Below are 9475 nucleotides of genomic sequence, written 5' to 3'. Positions count from 1 at the left end.
AAGTTACTTTGCAAAATAAAACCACTCAACAAATGGACTTTTAAAGCACTTTAAAATTCTTTGTATTCTATAATATCTAAAGACAGTTTTAAAGGTGTTCAAATTTGTAGTAATGAATTTCTACATCAACAACAATATAAATTTTGTATTAACTTTAATTAAAAGATTTAGATTGTGACACACTTGTCAAGCTATGTAATTATGTCCCCTTAATTATTAACGATTCACAATATAGAAATGTGAATTTTGACATACATTTAAACAACACTTTGTACAATATTTCTTTTTTGGAAATGTGCTGATATTGAAGATGAAATAGAGAATTTTGTTCACTCTTAGGAAGGGATGCAAACACAGATGTTCTCAGCCTGTTTGTGTACAAATGTGTGTTTTACAGTTGTGGTGGCTTCTTTCGTTTCCGTTGGTAAATCCGCTTCTTTTTTCCGAGCCTCAAATACTGCCTTTTTCCTCCTGCCCCACTTTTCATGCCTTGAGTAAGTGAAGCAGTTTAAGATCTTTTTCTTCAATGTTCCAATGTTCATCAATTCAATGTTCCAATTTACAGTGGTGTAGTTTTGTAAATTTCTTTTGGCCCTTTGAGGCTGTTGTTGCGGAGTCCAGGATCAGAACTATGCTGATCTGGTGGATTATCCAGCTGAGTGCTGCTGCAGGAGAGATCATTCCCCACAGCACTGGAAGAAGTTGCATCATTGCTCTCCTCACACACCCTGGTGCCTAGGCGTGATTTAGGGACTTTTTTATCCTGGGAGACATCCGGCCAGTACAATTTCTCATTTTTAGACGTTTTCATATTTGCTTTGTGGAGTTTTTAGCTGGGGTTCGTTTCCACTGAAACGTCCTCATACTGAGATCTCTCCCGGCAAACCCTCTTCACAGTGGGACCAAGGACACTTGAGGCAAGTGTCAAGTAGGAGCTCCTACTGTGTGTGTGTGTGTGTGTGTGTGTGTGTGCATGTTTATATTTTGTTCATTAGCATGTCAGTAAAACAACAAATATGAGAGGCAGAAATTGCTTAGAAAAATAAAATACAAATAAATCAAATGTTATAGGACATTTTGTCAGTTTAATTGAGGAAAGTAAGAAATCTGAATTAAAAACTATACTTTGTAGGCTTACAGTCCAATTCTACAAAAGCAATAAACAGATGATGATAATCAAATATATAAAATAATAATAAAATGAACAGCGAACTGAACAACATGATGGTCTACAAGACCCAAATTATTAAGTTTTAAAAGTAAAATATAGTCTCATCAGATATTTAATTTGTTTAGCACCCTTTATCATAACTTGACACTTTTCATTATTGTTGCAGCAGCTTTAGTTTATCAACTAAGATAAATTTTGAAAAGATTTTTGCCTAAGATTTTTGCACATGACTCCGGGGTCACCGACACGAACAGGCCTGGTTTTATTTTGCTGACCCAGACGCCGTCTCTCTTCTGGTCTGCCGCTCACACTGTGAGGGTGACACCTCCGTCTCCCAAGCAACAACAACTGCAGTATATACTTTGATGTCACTCCCTGCAAAGGAAAGGTCAAAATAATAAATGTAGGCCCAATTGATGGGTCGGCAGGGGGGCTCGGTGGTGATTTTTGAACAAATGCTTTCCAAAAGGCGTAATGAATTCATACAGTGAGGCACAGCTAAAGAGAAACACAGCATGGGGCCTCTCGCCATGAAAAGGTTGATCTAAATCTTCAAACAAGCCTGGCTCCTTCTTCCCATTCTCTCCACATCACACTCTCTCTCTCTCTCTCTCTCTCTCTCTCTCTTTCTCTCTCTCTTTCTTTCTCTCTCTCTCTCTCTGTCTATATATACACTGTTCATCCAGAAAGTATTCACAGCGCTTCACTTTTTCCACATTTTATGTTACAGCCTTATTCCAAAATAGAGTAAATTCACATTTTCCTTCAAAATTCTACTCACAACACCCCATAATGACAACATGAAAAAAGTTTTTTTTGTTTTTTTTTTGCAAATTTCTTAAAAATAAAAAACTAAGAAATCACATTCACACTCTTTGCTCGGTACTTTGTTGATGCAGCTTTGGCAGGTCTGCTTGAATATGATGCCATAACCTTGGAGCACCTATCTTTGGGCAGTTTTGTCCATTCCTCTTTGCAGCACATGTCAAGCTCCATCAGGCTGGATGGGGAGCATCGGTGCACCGACATTTTCAGATCTCTCCAGAGATGTTCAACTGGATTCAGGTCTGGGCTCTGGCTGGACCACTCAAGGACATTCACAGAGTTGTCCTGAAGCCACTCATTTGATATCTTGGCTGTGTTTAGGGTCATTGTCCTGCTGAAAGATGATCCATTGCCCCAGTCAGAGGTCAAGAGCGCTCTGGAGCAGGTTTTCATCCAGGATGTCTGTGTACATTGCTGCATTCATCTTTTCCCTCAATCCTGACTAGTCTCCCAGTTCCTGCTGCTGAAAAACATCCCCACAGCATGATGCTGCCACCACCATGCTTCACTGTAGGGATGATGCCTGGGTTCTTCCAAACATGACACCTGCCATTGACGCCAAAGAGTTCAATATTTGTCTCATGAGACCAGAGAATTGTGTTCCTCATGGTCTGAGAGTCCTTCAGGTGCCTTTTGATAAACTTCAGGTGGGTTCCCATGTGCTTTTAGTAAAGAGTAGTTTCCATCTGGCCACTCTACCATACAGGCCTGATTGGTGGATTGCCGCAGAGATGGTTGTCGTTCTGGAAGGTTCTCCTCTCTCCATAGAGGAATCCTGGAGCTCTGACAGAGTGACCATTGGTTCTTGAATGAATTTCATCCATTTTGGAATGAGGCTGTAACATAACATAATGTGGAAAAACTGAAGTGCTGTGAATACCTTCCGGATGCACTATATTGAAGAACCTAAACATACCATTTTCATTTTATTCATGGAAATCTGTTCATTTTCTTCATTTTCAAAAATGTTTTCCTGTAAAATCACATTTTGAAATGCTTTTTTCTCCATTCAAAAAGAAATTGGCTGACTGAGTTTTGCATCCTACAATTCTGACACACACACACACACACACACACACACACACACACACACACACACACACACACACACACACACACACACACACACACACACACACACACACACACACACACACATCATTTTAAAGAAAATCATTTTCAAGGTTCCTGGGCAGTTGAGACATTGGCTTGGAGTTCTATTCCAAAGATGCTCTTGGAAATATGGTGTTCGGTTTGTGGAGTACAAAATTGTCTCAATTTGTCCACTTCACATACTGCACAGAATAGAAGGTAAGAATGAAGTCCTATATAAGCCCTGAGGCCCACTGGTCCGGATGAGAGTCTATTGACCCCCCCGGACAGGACGCCAGTCTGTCGCAGGTTACTTCCCCCTGCCAAGGCCAGGACCCAATTGCAGCTGAGTGGACTAAAACAAAGTTGATTGTCTTGTCCAAGGTCTTCATATTGGCAAGCCAATCAGCAACCTGCTCTACCTTCTGTACAAGGCCTGGAACTTCTTGCCAATCCTTGAATTTGTCTGTCAATGTTCGTGTTCGCAGTTCCCAAATCATATCGACTTCAAAGTTTAACATTTTTGTGAGCATCACTGGCCACTGACCCTTCTTTTACAACCTCAGACATTTGATTCCTTTTGTGCTGGTGCTTGTCGGGTGATACAAATGTCATCAGCACGTCCACTTACTCGGCCTATAGCTCAGAGTTGGTGTGGGGTCCAGCCAATTCCAGCATTTGTGTTATGATCTAGTTAATGACGAGACACGCTGTAGTTGCAATGCATTTGTGAAAGAGGCTATTTTAATTAGTTAATATAACATAAATCAACCAAGGCCATTTTAACCATTTTAAACAAACTTTATATGCTTGAATTATTAGAGTTTAACCAAAAGCAAAAAAAGTATCTGATGTCCTCAAACCAGGTTGAGTTGAACCAATTCATCCACAGGTGCATCATCTTAAATTTGATGAAGTAAGTGTTGTATTTGAAGTATAATATGGTGAATGTTCTAATCATTATGTCCTGTTACTGCACTTTGTAATGTTTTATTTTTTTTCTATGTGCAGATAGACACAAAAAGGCATTACGCGTGTTTTGAGGCTGTTCAGACTTTTATTTCCACTCCTGTGGTGCCAGATCCACGCACACGCGCTCGCGCTCGCGCGGTTTCCTCACGCGCTCGGGTCAGATGAACGTGTCGCGCTGCGAGCACGCAGCCGCCAGCGCGAATCACGCATCAGCACGCAGCGCGCGTCCACAGACAGACCCACGGTCGGATCCACGGGCTGCACCACGACGCGCCGCGCAGTAAGTTCTCTCGTCTCCTTTCTGACAATTATTCAAAAACATCCCGCGATTCATTCCTGCACCACACCCGACAGCTCACACACGCCCAGATCACCTGATTTATGCATTTACATTGAAATCAGGCATGTTTTAAAATCACGTTTTAAATGGATCAATGGACAAACATCACGTGTGTGCGTAAGTGCGCGTCTGAACGAGGCTCGGGTCTTTTAGTAAAAAAAAAAAAACAGCATCCTGGGGTGAAGAAGGTGCAGGACTGATGTTTACTGAATATTTGCATGATCTCAGCTTGTGAAGCAGCTTCATGCACAGCAGAGATTCATCCTGAACCTTGTCTGCTGAGCTGTATTTCAAAGTAGTCTGGCACTGAATAATAGTAATAGTAATAGGCTTTATTGTCATTGTACAAGTAATACAACGAAATTACCAGAGACTCATCACAGTGGCATAGCAACACACACACACACACACATACCCATCGCAGACACACACACACACATGATGACACACACCCACACACACTCAACACAATAATAACAGTCGCAATAAATAATACAGCCTTAAATATCAATACATGATTAAACATAGTAAAACTAATAGGTTAAAAAAAAAAAATTATTGCACAGTCCCTGCTCTGTATTGTCCCAATGTTGTCAGTGTAATTGTAATTTATTTAAATGTTGTATGGCTCTAGGGTAAAAACTATTCAAAAGTCTATTCGTATGTGTTTTTATGGCTCTGTACCGCCTGCCTGAGGGCAAAGGTTAAATATTTTTTGTCCAGGATGTGAAGAGTCTTTTAAAATGTTTTTGGCTCTGGAAAGGTATCGAGCACCTGCGACTTCTTCCAGGGAGGGAAGAGGACAGCCAATAATCTTCTGTGCTGTTTCCACCATCCTTTGTAGAGTCCTTCTTTCTGCTGCTGTACAAGCTGCATACCAGACTGTGACTCCGTAGGTCAACATGTTCTCGATGACAGCGTGGTAGAAGGACTTCATTACTGCTCTGCTGAGATGATGTTTCCTTAGGATTCTGAGAAAGTGAAGGCGTTGCGATGCCTTCTTGATTAAATCAGTTGTGTGCACTGTCCAAGAGAGTGTGTTTGTGATGTGTATACCCAAAAATTTAGAGCTTTGAACAATTTCCACTGAGTCACCTTTTATAAAGAGGGGCAAGTAATTGATCCTGTTCTTCCTGAAGTCTATTATCAATTCTTTTGTTTTGTTTATGTTCAAGTTGAGGTTGTTCGCAGAGCACCACATTGTCAGACCTTGGACTTCCTTGCGATATGATGTCTCATCCCCCCCTGAGATGAGGCCAGTGACAGTTGTATCGTCTGCAAACTTAATTATTGTGTTGGCTGTGGAAGCAGACGTGCAGTCAAATGTATATAAGGAATACAGCAGAGGGCTTAGCACACAGCCTTGAGGGGAGCTCGTGCTGAGAGTCAGTGAAGAGGAAAAATGAGAACCAAGTTTAACAGACTGGGGACGGTGTGTAAGGAAGTCCAGGATCCAGGAACAGAGAGCAGTTTCCTGATAAGAATGTCTGGAATGACAGTATTGAATGCTGAACTATAATCAACGAACAGCATCCGGGCATACGTGTGACTTCATTCCAGGTGCTATAAAACTGTGTAAAGGGCTGTATTTATGGCATCCTCAGTGGATCTATTTCGTCTATATGCAAACTGATGGATATCAAATGATGGAGGGAGGTTGGCTTTTATATGCTGTGCTATCAGTCTGTGGCTTTCCTTGGGTTGACAGCTCTAAACACATTCCTCACTTCATGTTCCTGAACACTCAGAACCCTCTGGTCTGTAGCAGGGATGTTTATGTGTGAGGGTAGAGAAGTTGCCTCAAACCTTGAGAAGAAGCAGTTCATACATACATTACATTCATATATACATTACAAATAGAGCACTAATTGTCCAGATCTGTGCTGTAATTTACATCTTCGTAGATATTAACTGTTTGTCTTGACCTGCTTTTGAAATGCAAAAAACCCATAAAGATCATTTCAACCTACAGGCAACTTCAACTACACCTGCTCCTAATTTCCACAATGCACATATGATAAGATATCCAATCTGAGATGTCCAGCAGGTGGCAGACAGATGGCAGGTGCAACAAACAATTATTTTCATAATCAGTAAATTCAGAAAATATTTGTGCTGGTTAGTTTTTAATCCTTAAAATAAAAAAAAGGTGAAAAATATCCATCACTGTTTTCCAGAGCCCAATATACCTTCAGATGTCTTGTTTTGTTCACAACTAAAGGGACTTCGCATTTTTGACAAAGACAGAGCTAAAGCGACGCTTCGCCCGGAGTGCGCGTTGCTGCTTGTCGTCAAGCTGCCGCAGTCAAAGTTCAACCCAATCCAACTTTAGCTGCTGTGCGCTGTGACGTAGCTTCACGCTGTCCAATAGAAATGAGGCATCAGGCCAAAACACGGAAGACTGCAGTCCAGAAACCACTGATCTGTATATACGGATCAGTGGTTTCTGCACTGTAGAAACGTGTCACAGAAATTACATTACAACATGAAAATAACATTTATAAAATATAATATAAATATAAAATATAATATAAAATAACAAAAACATTTATACACAGCAGTTTTCTATAGAATATCCTTTTTTAACCTTAAAATTAATTTCTGATTACTGTAAAAAAGTTTAGAACACTTGTAATTAAAGCAGTAAAAAAAATAAAAGATTCTTTAGAAACCGTTCTTCATCTGCAAATTAAAACCATAACTTACCTTTTATCTCAAATTAGATGATTTCTTGTTTAACATAAGGAACCTTGGACATTTATTTTTAGACAAATAAAAAAGCATGGAAATGTGTACATTTTTAAGTCTGATAGATTATTCATATCTCATTTCAACCAGAAAAATAGACACTGTAAATAAATACAAATGTTTATTATAAATTCAGGAGGAGATTATTTAACAATGACTGCAGTGTGATTGTAAATTATGTGACATAAACTTCATGATGAAATCATTTTTTTTTAATTGAGTCATTTCAGTTTGTAATTACATCAGAATATATGATTGCCTTTAATGTTGTGATCAGGACAGAATAATTTCTAAAATATGAATTTGAATAGTGATTGTAAATATTTTGAAATTGTGCAAATGGGACAGGGCTTCTACCTTCATGGACATTTTTAATGATCCATTCATTTATTGTTAAAATATAAAATTAAGTAGCTTTTTAAAAAATAATAAAATAGTTGCTGTTTAGAGAGCCTTTGTTTTGCAACCCCAATTCCAATTAAGTTGGGACGTTGTGTAAAATCTAAATAAAAACAGAATACAATGATTTACAAATCCTCTTCAGCCTATATTCAATTGAATACACCACAAAGACAAGATATTTAATGTTCAAACTGATAAACTTTGTTTTTGTGCAAATATTTGCTCATTTTGAAATGGATGACTGCAACACATTTCAAAAAAGCTGAGACAGTGGTATGTTTACCACTGTGTTACATCACCTTTCCTTCTAACAACACTCAATAAGCATTTTGGAACTGGGGACACTAATTGTTGAAGCTTTGTAGGTGGAATTCTTTTTGGAATTCTTTGTAGGTGGAATTCTTTCCCATTCTTGCTTGATGTATGACTTCAGTTGTTCAACAGTCCGGGGTCTCCGTTGTCGTTTTTGCGTTTCATAATGCCCCACACATTTTCAATGGGCAACAGGTCTGGACTGCAGGTAGGCCAATCTAGTACCTGCACTCTTTTACTACAAAGCCACGCTGTTGTAACACGTGCAGAATGTGGCTTGGCATTGTCTTGCTGAAATAAGCAGGGGCGTCCCTGAAAAAGACGTTGCTTGGATGTCAGCATGTGTTGCTCCAAAACATGGATGTACCTGTCAGCATTGATGGTGCCATCACAGATGTGTAAGTGTAAGCAGCCCATGCCATGGGCACTAACACACCCCCATACCGTCACAGAAGCTGGCTTTTGAACTTTGCGCTGGTAACAATCTGGATGGTCTTTTTCCTCTTTTGTCCGGAGGACACGACGTCCATGATGTCCAAAAACAATTTGAAATTTGTACTCATCAGACCACAGCACACTTTTTCACTTTGTGTCTGTCCATTTCAAATGAGCTCAGGTCCAGAGAAGACAGAAGCGTTTCTGGATGTTGTTGATATATGGCTTTTGCTTTGCATGGGAGAGCTTTAACTTGCACTTGTGATGTAGCGACAAACTGTGTTAACTGACAATGGTTTTCTGAAGTGTTCGTGAGCCCATGCGGTAAGGTCCTTTACACAATGATGTTGGTTTTTAATGCAGTGCCGCCTGAGGGATCAAAGGTCACAGGCATTCAGTGTTGGTTTTCGGTCTTGCTGCTTACATCTAGAAAGTTCTCCAGATTCTCTGAATCTTCTGATTATATTATGGACTGTAGATGATGGAATCCCGAAATTCCTTGCAATTGAAAGTTGAGAAACATTGTTCTTAAACTGTTGAACTATTTTTTCACGCAGTTGTTCACATAGTGGTGATCCTCGCCCCATCTTTGCTTGTGAATGGCTGAGCCTTTTGGGGATGTTCCTCTTATGCCCAATCCTGACATTCACGTTTCCAATTAGGTGTTCTTGGAGCATTCATCAACTTTTCCAGTCTTTTGCTGCCCCGTCCCAACTTTTTTGAAATGTGTTGCAGGCATCCATTACAAAATGAGCAAATATTTGCACAAAAACAACAAAGTTTATCAGTTTGAACATTAAATATCTTGTCTTTGTGGTGTATTCTGTTGTGTGGGCCGCTGAAGAGGAGGTACTGCTGGCCCACCACCACCAGAGGGCGCCCTGCCTGGAGTGCGGGCTCCAGGCACCAGAGGGCGCTGCCGCCTAATGGGAGTAGCCTGGGTGACAGCTGTCACCCATCACCAGACTCAGCTGTTCCACTCAGCACAGAGGTATATCAGGAGGACGGCGTCTCCACCTCAGTGCCGAGATATCGCCTTACGTTAAAGGTAACGTTCTCTGCATTAATATTCTGATTAACTGGCTAAAAGATTTGTTAAACCTTTGCAGGACAGCTGATTATTGTGAGCTAAATTGCTTGGAGAAGTACTCACCTTTCTGCAGTATTGACGTGAGGTG

At 40.3% G+C, this 9475-nt stretch overlaps 1 long non-coding RNA gene across 1 annotated transcript; it reads left to right on the top strand.

The window, feature by feature from the left end:
* The first annotated feature begins 562 nt into the window (after positions 1–562).
* On the top strand, positions 563–5205 carry LOC117526768. The gene is made up of 3 exons (XR_004565344.1): positions 563–701; positions 2726–2730; positions 5195–5205. It is a non-coding gene; the product is annotated as an uncharacterized LOC117526768 (long non-coding RNA).
* The last annotated feature ends 4270 nt before the right edge of the window (positions 5206–9475 follow it).

Source organism: Thalassophryne amazonica, chromosome 15 (assembly GCF_902500255.1).
Source record: "Thalassophryne amazonica chromosome 15, fThaAma1.1, whole genome shotgun sequence".
Taxonomy (NCBI): domain Eukaryota; kingdom Metazoa; phylum Chordata; class Actinopteri; order Batrachoidiformes; family Batrachoididae; genus Thalassophryne; species Thalassophryne amazonica.
This window is presented reverse-complemented; position numbering and strand designations above follow the sequence as displayed.